Below are 12116 nucleotides of genomic sequence, written 5' to 3' on the forward strand. Positions count from 1 at the left end.
AACCAAACCTCAGCGTAGAGCAAGGGCCCACTGTATATTAAATATACTAAGAGAGCCAGCCTGGTGTAGTGGTTTGAGTGTTGGACTATGACTGTAGAGACCAGCCATGGAAAGGCCATTTGGGGTGAGTCACACACTCTCAGCCCCAGGAAACACACCAACTGACAGGCCAGCCATGGGGTTGTCCTAAGTCGGAAAGGGCTTGAAGGCCCACAACAGCAAACAATTAAATACTTAGCCTACTAATATATAGAGAGATCTTGTAGCACCTTTGACACTAAGTGAAAGAAATAGGCAACAGGAGCTTTCCTAGACTATACTCCACTTCCTCAGCTGCATTAAGGCTCATATGGCCAAGGAGGGCCACCGAAATAGTGAAGGGTGTGGCAACCATGTCTTATGAGGAGCAACTGAGGGAGTTGGGTATGTTTAGTCTGGAGAAGAGAAGGTTAAGAGGAGATATGATAGCCCTGTTTAAATATTTGAAGGGATGTCAAATTGAGGAGGGAGCAAGCTTGTTTTCTGCTGCTCCAGAGAACAGGACCCGGAACAATGGATCCAAGCTCCAGGAAAAGAGATTCCTAACAGTGAGGGCTGTTTGACAGTGGAAGACACTCCTTCCTCGGAGTGTAGTGGAGTCTCTCCTTGGAGGTTTTTAAACAGAGGCTGGATGGCCATCTGTCTGGGATGCTTTGACTGTGATTTCCTGCATGGCAGAATGGGGTCGGACTGGATGGCCCTTGGGGTCTCTTCCAACTCTGTGATTCTGTGACCAAACTCTGGGGAACACTCTGGCCCTTGTGGTGTTTTCCTATGATTCTGTTTATGCCCCACTCTCTTCCATGCCAGCCTCTTCAGAGAGTACGCTCTTGCAGAGCAGGGAAACCCCACCAAGTGACTAGAGCAACCCTCCTCCCTTGAGGCGGCGGAGCTTCCTAGGGCGCCTGCCTTCCTCGGGAGGGGAGAGGAGGGGTCCCCGGCGTCACGCTCCCCCCCCCCGCCCTGCTTCTGGCCCGCAGCCGCCCGGCAGCCTCCTCCTCCTCCTCTCCGCATTGCGCTCGGAGCGCCGCTGGCAGGTGAGTCCCAGGGAGCGGCGCCCGGCCCCGGAGGAGCAGGAGCAGGAGCAGGAGCAGGAGGAGGAGGGCGCCTGGGCCCACGGCTCCAGTCCCGGCGCTGCTGGCCTCTCAGCCGCCGCCAGGGAGGGAGGCAGGAGGCCAGCTGCAGCCCTGCGGTTGCGGAGGCGGCCCCCTCCTGGCCTGGGATTGGGGAACGAGGAGGGCAGCCCTGGAGAGGGAGGCAGGCAGGGAGGGAGGGAGGCGCGGAGAGGCAGCCAGCCCCGGCTCAGCGGCTGAGGAGGTGCCCTTCTGGTGAGTGGCAGCCACGGGCAGCCGGAGGCCAGGTGCCGCCTGTGGGCCAGCCCTGCTCCGGCCCCAGACGCCCAGGGGCAGCAGCAGCAGAGACTGAGGGAAGCGCCACTGAGAAAGGCCTGCTGCTGCCCACCGGGGCCCCGAGCAGTCAGGCTCTGGCCGCGCCGGCCCTTCTTCGGCTCAGAAGCACCGCTCCTGCAGCCGGTGGCGAGGAGACGGCCTCCATCGCAAGGGCTGCCTCCTTCGCCCTCAGCTGCAGCCGCTCCGCGGAAGAGCAGAAGGCCCCGCGGGACATGGCCAAGCCCCCCGCAGCCTCCTCCTCCCTGAGCCAAGGAAGGGTCTCCCCTCCCAGCAGCCTGAGGAGGAGGAGGAGGAGGGTCGCAAGGGAGCGGAGATGCCGGCCGCAGCCTTCTCTGCTGAGGGTCGGGGCTTTGGGTCTTGGCTGCTGCCCGGGAGGCAGTGAGGAGGGAAAGAGCAGCGCCACGGTCTTTCCCCAAACACTCCTCAGACCCTCCTGGAGCTGAACGGCGGCTGCGAGGAAGGAAGCAGCCTCGGGCAAGGTCTGCCCTGAAGGGCCTGCGGCCACCTCCCTTTTCTCCAGATCAGGGCCAACCCCGACCTGGCCTTCACTGGGCACAAAAGAGCCACAAAAGTGTCTCCTTTTTGCGCCCTGCGAAGGGTGCAATAGCCATGGCTCCACGACTGTAAGGCGCCCCTTTGGTGCTGCATCATGTGGAGGCATGGCAGCAGAGCAGTGGAAGGGCGCATGGCATCAGGCTGCCCTGGGGGCGTCATGTGGGCACCATGCGCCAAGCCGGCCTTCAAAGCCAGTCTGCCCAAGGCCAAGGTCTTTTTATGCCCTCCCCCCTTGGTCCTCCATCTGGCTACAATTTTATTGCAACCTCAGAAATGGGAGGAAGGGGGTGGGCTGGAGAAAGACAGATAAATACAGGTAAAGAGTGCGATAAAAGCTTCTGGTGTGAAAGAAGGGGGTTCTTCCCGGGTGACCCTACTCTAGCTGAGGGTGCCTCTGTGTCATTGGCAAACTAAGAGAGAAAAGGGGAAAGCAGGTAAGCCTCTTTCACCAGCTGCTGCTAGTTTTGTTTTTCAAATCCATCCGTCTGTGAATAGAGCCACCAAAATGGAAATCACAAGAACGGTGGAGGCTGGTGAAAGGAAAAATCACATCTAGCTCTGTTTTGGAAGAATACAGATAGAAGGCTCTAGAAGATCTAAATTTTTTTTAAATCTAAGGCTTATCTGGTCTGGTGGTTTGATTTCATATGTACTATATATTGTTAGGTTTCTTTTGTGTTTTGAAATATATTGAACATCTGTCTCCTCTTTATTATTATGTACAAATAAATTCATCTTATTTTTGTTTCTAGCACCAGATTTTCTGCTAAAGAAGTAATTCCCATGAACATGTCTATTTCATTAACCGAGGTTTACCTCTATTGAGAAAAATAGCACCAGTTTGATCATATTGAAACACACAATAGGCAGAGAAGTAGTACAGGAACACCTCACTCCTCTTCAGGTCACCAGACCCAGATGACCTACATCCAAGAACATTAAAAGAACTGACAGAAGTAATTTCAGAAGCCATGTAGAACCAGAGAAATCCCCACAGATTGGAGGAGGGCAAACATTGTCCCCATCTTCAAAAAGGGGGGAAAGTGGATCCAAATAATTATTGCTCAGTTAGTCTGAAATCAAAACCAGGGAAGATTCTAGAGCAGATCATTTAATAGATGATTTGTAATTACTTTAAAAACAATGCTGTCATCAGTAAGAGTCAACACAGGTTTTTCAAAAACAATTCATGCCAGATTAATCTGATCTCTTTTTTTTTATAAGAGTCACAGGCTTGATAGATAAAGAGAATGCTGTGGATGTAGCATATCTTGATTTCAGTAAGGCTTTTGACATAGTTCCTCATGATATTCTTGTAAACAAGCTAGTAAAATGTGACATAGACAGTGTTAGAATCATAGAATCGTAGAGTTGGAAGAGACCACTAGGGCCATCCAGTCCAACCCCCTGCCATGCAGGAAATCACAATCAAAGCATCCCTGACAGATGGCCATCCAGCCTCTGTTTAAAGACCTCCAAGGAAGGAGACTCTATCACCCTCCGAGGGAGTGCATTCCACTGCCGAACAGCCTTTACTGTCAGGAAGTTCCTCCTAATGTTCAGGTGGAATCTCTTTTCCTGTAGCTTGCATCCATTGTTCCGGATCCTGTTCTCTGGAGCATCAGAAACCAGGCTTGCTCCCTCCTCAATATGACATCCTTTCAAATATTTAAACAGGGCTATCATATCACCTCTTAACCTTCTTTTCTCCAGGCTAAACATCCCCAGCTCCCTAAGTCGTTCCTCATAGGGCATGGTCTCCAGACCCTTCACCATTTTTGTCGCCCTCCTTTGGACACGCTCCAGTTTCTCAATGTCCTTTTTGAATTGTGGCTCCCAGAACTGGACACAATATTCTAGGTGGGGCCTGACCAAAGCAGAATACAGTGGCACTATTACTTCTCTTGATCTAGACACTATACTTCTATTGATGCAGCCTAAAATAGCATTGGCCTTTTTAGCTGCCGCATCACACTGTTCACTCATGTTCAATTTGTGGTCTACTTGGACTCCTAGATCCCTTTCACACGTAGTTTCATTCAGCCAGGTGTCACCCATCTGTTACTGTTAGGTGACTAATTGCCTGACTAATCGAACCCAAAGGGTGCTCGCCAATGATTTCTTTTCATCCTGGGGAGAGTGCCACAGGGATCTGTACTGGGCCATGTGCTATTCGACATCTTTATCAATGACTTCTGTAAAGGAATAGAGAGCACACTGATTAAATTTGCAGATGATGCCAAACTGGGAAGGGTTCCCCAGAGCACAGGATTAAAATTCAAAGTGACCTTGACAAATTAGAGGGCTGGGCTAAAGCTAACAAGATGTATTTCAACAGGGAGAAATGTAAGGTCCTACACCTAGGCAATAAAAATGAAATGCACAGATACAGGATGGGAGACACCTGGCTAGAAAACAGTTCATGTGAAAGGGATCTAGGAGTTTTAGTAGACCACAAGCTGAACATGCATCAGAAATGTGATGCAGCAGCCAAGAAAGCCAATGCAATTCTTTGTTGCATCAACAGGAGCATAGAGTCTAGATCAGGGAAGTAATAGTGTCACTCCATTCTGCTTTGGTCAGGCTTCACATGGAATAATGTGTCCAGTTTTGGACACCTCTGTTCAAGAAAGATGTTGAGAATGTCTGGGGGGGTGACCAAATGGTGGAAGGTCTGGAAGAAGCAGCTTGGGGAGGTGGGAATGTTTAGCCTGATGAAACCATTAAGAGGGGACACAATGGTCATATTTTAATATTTGATGGGATGTCACACTGAAGAGGGAACAGATTTGTTTTCCACATCTCCAGACTAGGACCCAGGGCAATGGATTCAAAATACAGCAAAGGAGATTCCTCCAAAGCCTCAAGATGAACTTCCTGATGGCAGTGGCATCGCTTGGGGGATGTGGACCGCACCAGGTGACACCCTAAAAAGGGGAGGGTGACACCACTGCCCCTCAAACGCCTATCTTTTGGTAGAAAGGGGCCGTGGCATTCACCTGCTTCCTTTTAAAAGTCTTCAAGAGATGGTGGGAGTGGGGTTAAGCCTAGTGGGAGGAGAAAAGAGAGGCCCCAGATTTTTTAAAAATTAAAATTCCAGATTTCAAAATTTTAAATGAAATTCTAAAATGAAATTTAATTTTTTTAAATCCTTTTAAAATTTTCTTTTAAAAATCACACTTGAACCAGATCTTCATTATGTATTTGTAAATACATTTAAGATTTGTGTATGATATTGTAATTTGAAGGTATAATTTTAATTTTGCTAGTTGTTTATGTCATAATTATTTGCATGACATTGAGTGGTATATGGGAATTATGATTTACCAGTTACGTTAGTGCAAAAAAGCATTACTTAGGATCCTGTATGGGTGCAATATGGGAGGTGGTCAATGGGTGTGTGTGTGTGTGTGTGACACGATGAGTTACTGCAGCAGGTGACACCAACCCTTGTGATGCCACTGCCTAATAGTCAGAGCTGTTTGACAATGGAATACTGTCAGAATGTGGAACCAGAATGCAGGACAATCAACCAGTCAGCTTTATGAAGAATAAACAGGACTTTATTGATAGTTCCAAGATCAGTAATTCAACTCCATTCAGCATTTAAGCTGAGACTAACCCCTCCCAGCAAAAGCAATACATAAATAATAATAATAATAATAATAATAATAATAAAAGTTTATTTTTATCCCGCTTTTCCAACTTTGATCAAAGCGGCATACAGAATTTAGATAAAAAATACACCAAGATAAAAACATTTAAAACAACATTTAAAAACAGTCACAATACAACACAGGGCCAGCTGAGTGGGGGAAATCCATAAACATTACAAGGTTGTCAACAGGGGGTGAAACATAAAATGACATCTCATGGGGGGAAGGCTTTAGAGAAGAAGAAGGTCTTAAGGTTCTTCTTAAAAGTATCTAAAGATGTGGTGGAGCGGAGCTCGTCCGGGAGATTATTCCATATTCTTGGGGTCGAGATAGAGAGGGCCCGTTGCGAGGTCCTCGCATAACATGCAATTGGGACCTCCAGCAGATTCTTCCCTGCCGACCTGAGTGTGCAGGCCGGATTACATGGGGAGAGGCGGTCCTTCAAGTACCCTGGGCCCAAGCCTACTCCACTCCCAGCCAAAAGCCCACGCAGCAAAATCCCCACCTCTTTCTCACTATTACTCATCCCCCATAGCTTCTATCCCTCTATGCTCTAAGCTTGCATTCCAAGCCTTTGAGAGAGGCCTTCAAGGACACTAGATAACAGCCACCTGGTACCACTCCTACATACTACATCTAAGCTAGCCATAGCAAAAGCATCCCAGCCCCCATCATCCCCACACACATATAACATGTATCAGGTAGAATACAACCAGGATTCTAACAGTCTGCCCCCCCCCCCAAATAAAATCTATGTCACAACAGAAAAAATAAAATCAAACACTGGACAATACCTGGATTTTAAAATCCCATTTCTACATGGGATTTTACCAATTCACTCTCTGTGTGATAAACCTTGATATCATCACTTTGAGTCCCTACACTGGGAGAAAGGCAGGATATAATAAAATAATAATAATATTGCCTTCAGTTCTTTCACAAAGGCTTGTCGTATATAACTGAAAGCATAGCCATATGTGTTTAACAAGGATTGCTTGCAAGGATTGTTATTTGTTATAATGAAGATTTTCAGACCTGGCTCAAACGTTGCTGAAAGGAGCCAGGAACATCCTTAAAAGGGCCAGGAAGGGTTTGTGTTTGAAAGCCAGAAGCGCTTCTCCCATAGCCATGGAAACATTTCTTCCTCTTAGCATTTCTGAATCGTTCCAGGGGAGTGAGTTTTCTATGAACACATAAGCTGCATCTATAGAAAACTCACTCCCCTGGAACGATTCAGAAACGCTAGCAGGGAGAAGCGTTTCCATGGTGATGGGAGAAGCTTTCAAACACAAACCCTTTGTTAGGAAGGATCGAATTAGGGGAATTTAATTAGCTCAAATTTACAAGAGGCGTGTCTTAACAACACACGCAGCAGATCCTGTCCCTATGTGTATACCAGAGGTCATCTAGTCCAACCCCAAGAAACAGAGACTCCAATGCCAATGAGCTGCAATAAAAATATAAACATTTATTAAATTCACACAGCAAAAGGGATCACACACGCACACACACATTCAATACTAAAGCAAGGGAGGGGGAGAGTTTGGGGGTAAAAGAGAAAGGATAGAGGCACTGTTGAAATATTTACCTTAGGAGTCTTCTCCAAAGCGACAGATGTGAGGGATGGGGGACGGCTGGGAGAACGGGGAAAGCAAGCGGCGACCGCGGTGGCTAGGAGCTGAGTTCCAGCGGGCAAAGCTAACTTAGAGGCCCGGGAGAGACAGTGAGCATTGGCTTAGCTCGAGTGATTTCAGCGGAGCCCAAGGCTCAGAGAACTCAAGCCTGGAGCGGCAGCTCGGCAAGCAAGGTTTTGAGGTTTGGAACTGCAGCTCAACAAGCCCAATGAGGGTAGAAATCTCGGTCCTATTTATACTTCGAAACGTATCCTCAGGCTATGGCTATCGGATGAACACAGGTCTTGATGGCTATCTTTTGTCTAAGTCTAAAGTTAAACAATGGATACACAAAGAGGAGGTCTGACACCTTTCAGGGGAGACAAATACCTAAATGGCAGAATTGTTTAAGAGAATCACTTGCTCAATAGGAGAGAGGCTATCTCTTTGTCCTCTTCTCTTTGGGCCACCTGCGAAACTTGTGGGGCAACTCCCAGAACTGGTTTCTTAAGGTTTAAATCTTCCTTTTCCTATGACCAAGTCCAGCAAGGCTGGCTGGCTACGTGGTCAGCTCACTTTTAGGGTAATGTTGGCTTGCGATGGGGTCAGTCAGGGGTCATGGTTTTTGATCGCTTGGTGCCCAAAATTTATATAAAACCAAACTCGGTAACACCTTCCTGGCCCTTTTAAGGACGTTCCTGGTTCCTTTCAGCAACGTTTGAGCCAGGTCTGAAAATCCTCAATGATATGTAGCAATGTTGTTTGTAGTATTTCAAATAGTTAATGTATTTCACAAACCTTAATTTTTAAAAAAATGTTTGTCAGGAAAGGAAAAGACGGACTTTACACACAAACTAGACACACAGAAAGAAGTCTACAATGAAAATCATAAGAAGAGTCAGTGTTCTGTTTGCACAATAGCCAGTCAGTTAATTACCTAGAGGAAGTTCACCATGGGGACTCTACCCTCCATCTTCTACTTTTTGTGAATAAGCTTTTGGCAGCAATGAGCAAGAACAATGCATTTTGGCTTGTAATGGCCAGGGCTGTAATTCATTAGTTTTCAGTGTAACATAGGAAGGTTTGTGTGTACAGTGGACCCTTGTTATACAATGGGGTTTGGTTCCAATATCCCCCGTGGATAAAAAAATCTGTGGATGCTCAAGTTCCATTCAATATAATGACATAGCAAAAAATGGAAAATCAAGGTTTGGTATTTGAAATTTATACTTTTTTTGAACATTTTCAAACTCTGGATGCTTGAATCTGTGTATAAGAAATCCGTGTATAAGAAGTGCTGACTGTATTATTTATTAGTGGCGTTTTCTGATTTAGTCTAAGCAATGGCAGGGGGAGGATCATGTGGATGGCTGCCTTGTGCTGTCTCTTTGTGAGGTGTCATAAAGCTACTGATGAGCAGAGAATGCAACAACATGAGCTGTACTAGAGACTCACATTAACTGCTTAAAAAAGAAATTGTAATATTATACTGTCTTTTCTGTTTTCCTTCAATCTGCCTAAATGAGGCAGATTGCTGCTCTTGCAAGAAAGGCAAAAAGGATGAGTGAGGCGGCAGGGGAAAAAGGATGCCTTCAAAGCATGGCTGCTCTGAAAGTGACACAGGGCACATACATGTACTGTGTTGGCGTGAGCTGTAAATGTTTAGAGAGAGGTGTATTTATCTGCCTGCCTAGGGCAGATTTAGGCATGAGATTTCAGATAAATTATTTGGAAGGAAAGGATGTGGGGAACAGGGAATGAGTGAGTGACTACATCTGCATGCCCACTGAAAGCATTTGTGTGCTTTAGTTTGCTAACGGTGTGCTTGTATGGGTGAATGGGGGGAGTCCAGACAAAGTAGTCCATTAAGAGGAATCTCTGTATATGTATGCAAATCTAAGGGTGTTTGCGGTGTCATAAAGGATACTATACAATCCAATAACAACCTTCCCACTCTATTTGCTTGGGAGAGATTCATGTCTCAGATAACTAGGCACATGCTTATTTAAAATACAGTGCTATCCCCCTGAACTTGTACTGTATTTTGTTGCAGAAAATGGCCATTCCTCCCTCTAGTCCACTGCATTGGCTAGCCTCTGCTCCCCAGCTTAGCCCCCCTTCCCTTCCTTTTCACCTCAATTTACTAATTTCTCCTCCAATCTTCTCAGTTCATCTTATACTGTACAGAGAAATGGAAAATGTGGCTCTCCAGATACTGGACTGTAGTTTTTACAATCCCACACTATGGGCCGTGCTGGCTAGAGCTGAATGAAGTTGCAATAACATCTGGAGGGCAAACTTCCATATGGCCATTTTGTACAGGTTTTTAGGGGATGGGCTGCCACAGACAGTTATACTCATCCATCAGGCCACTATAATACTGTCTCTACAGAAAAAGGATAGCTACAAAATGCACCATGAAGCAGTTGATGTTTGATCAGTCTTGACTAGAAAGCATGGAGCTTCTGTGTCTTTGAACATTAACTAGAGACACCCAGGCAGGATCAGAATAATTTCTTTGCTGAAAACATAGTGGCAAACATGTAAAGACTCTTATGGTACCCATATATGCCTCTTTCCATTTAATTGCAGGCCGGATCCACTTTGTTGTGATGATGAAATGGAGTACTGCTGTCTGCTGGACTCTTATTTTACTGGCTGCCATTTTCTTTGAAGACATTAATGGCAAAGGAGGACGGGGTGGTGCAAGAGGAGCAGCACGGGGTAGTGCCCGGGGCACTACAAGGCGGTCAAAGTCTTCACCTCGCTATGGCTCATCTGGCACAGCATTATGGGTGGCAGCTGCAGCAGCAGGGGGTGCAGCCGCAGGAGCATCGGCAGCTATGGCTGCTGGCAGGGTGAGATCAGGTGGGGAGAGCAGCCCAGAAAACCCAGACACACCCTCTGGAAATGGCACAGCTGAGGGCAGTTACAACTATTGGGCATGGACATCAGGCACCCAGCCCTGGCACCCAGTCTATCTGTCCACTTGTCTCCTCTGTGTTGCTAGTTCCTTTTCACTCTAAGAAGGCAACTTGCTTCAAAGGGCATATTTCTTAAATCACTGCCCTAGTGTTTTGTTTTGGTTTCTTATTTACTTGTAGAACTGTTCCATGTTGCCCCTTTCCCTAATATGGATTTGAACGTGGACATTGACTGTTCCTATAAGGAAATCTGGAAACCTTTGGGTGCTGTCAGATACCAAAACATAAAAGTCCATCTCACTTCTGGTGCCATCAACTGCATGGCAATGATTTGCTCAGCATCACGTGGAAAGCCATATTAGCTGCTAAATCACTCAGGTTTAGCTGGGTCCCTGCCCTGAGCCTAAGTGCTACAGTGCTCAAGTCAAACGCCATTCCTACCACTGTCAGAATTTACATTATGCCATGATATTAATGGTATTGTGCTTCATTTTGAAGAGGAGAGGATGGATGTATTTGTCCACCATTGCCTTTGTGGGAATCCAGTCATCATATTAATCGATACTTGATTGCAGGTTCATTCTAGCTACTACTACTGTGGCACTTCAATCAAAGGGAGTTTTGTTTGTGAGAAATGTATTATAGGTTGAGTCTCCCTTATCCAGAATTCCAAAATACCATACTCCCAAAATATTTTCATCGGTGGCTGAGATAGTGCTACTATTGTTTTCTGGGGGTTCAGCATACACAAACTTTTGTTTCTTGCACAAAAAATATTGGAAAATAGTTATGTATAAAATTACATCCAGGCTGTGTGTATAAGGTGTATATGAAACACAAATTAATGCTGTTTTTAGATTTGATCCCACCTCCAAGATATCTCATTAAGTGTATGCAAACATTCCAGAATCCAGAAAAAAAATTAAAATCTAAAACAATTCTGATCCCAAGCATTTCAACTAAGGGAGACTCACCCTGTATTACTATCGAAGAAGCACTTAGATAATGAAGTATATTCAAGTGTGAAAAACCTAGAGTTGAGACAACATGGTAAGAAAAAGGAGGTAAATAAAATAGTAGTTTTCATTGTACAGTTATATAAATCTGTATTTCAGTAGTCAGATGTGGTTTTACAGTAATGTGAATAGGAAATGCATGTGTTTCCTAATTGATCCTATGACCCTGTTTCCTATTCTGGATGTGGAAGCTGTACTCATATAAGGACTTTGTGTACCAGAGAATATGTTAAAGAACTATTTGTGCATCAAACAGGAACTAGAAATTACTTGTTTGCACTTCATATTTCTGTTGCTTATCCTTTCAACTGAAGTCATTTTGTTAGCCCTGTATTAATATAGAGAGGGCTCACAGAACTAAGACTTTAATATTCATGCTAATCTCATGCATCCATACATGAAAAATTCTAAGCAGTACCTGCCCATAATTCCTCCAGTTGAAAGGATCTCACTTACAAGATGCAGAAAAATACTTTTCCTTGAGACCTTAAGAGTAGAGATGAGGAACATGTGGTGCATCAGATACTGGGCTGCGATCTCATCATTCCTTGGCTGTGCTGGCTAGGAAGATGGTCAACTGTTTTATTTCTTTAAAAAAAAAAGCATTTCAGCCTGTATGAACATGGCTTCTTCAGGAGCTAAAAGCATGCACAAATATTATAGGAATACAGTACAGTATTTTTTCATATCAGAAACATATATAACCTTCAGCAGAAATCGCTGGAATTGTGAACATTCTTCTGATTCTAACACCTATCATTGGTGCTTACTTTTCAATTACTATCTGGAATATGTGTATATAACAAAATACTGTAGACTCTGTTATTTTAATACTCAATGATCCTGTGTTGACAACTCTAGTAATTTCTGTGGAAGGGTATATATATTTCTGATATGAAACATA

The sequence above is a fragment of the Sceloporus occidentalis genome, unplaced genomic scaffold (assembly GCF_023333645.1).
Source record: "Sceloporus occidentalis isolate IW3139 unplaced genomic scaffold, rSceOcc1.0.p SCAF_2, whole genome shotgun sequence".
Classification (NCBI taxonomy): Eukaryota; Metazoa; Chordata; class Lepidosauria; order Squamata; family Phrynosomatidae; genus Sceloporus; species Sceloporus occidentalis.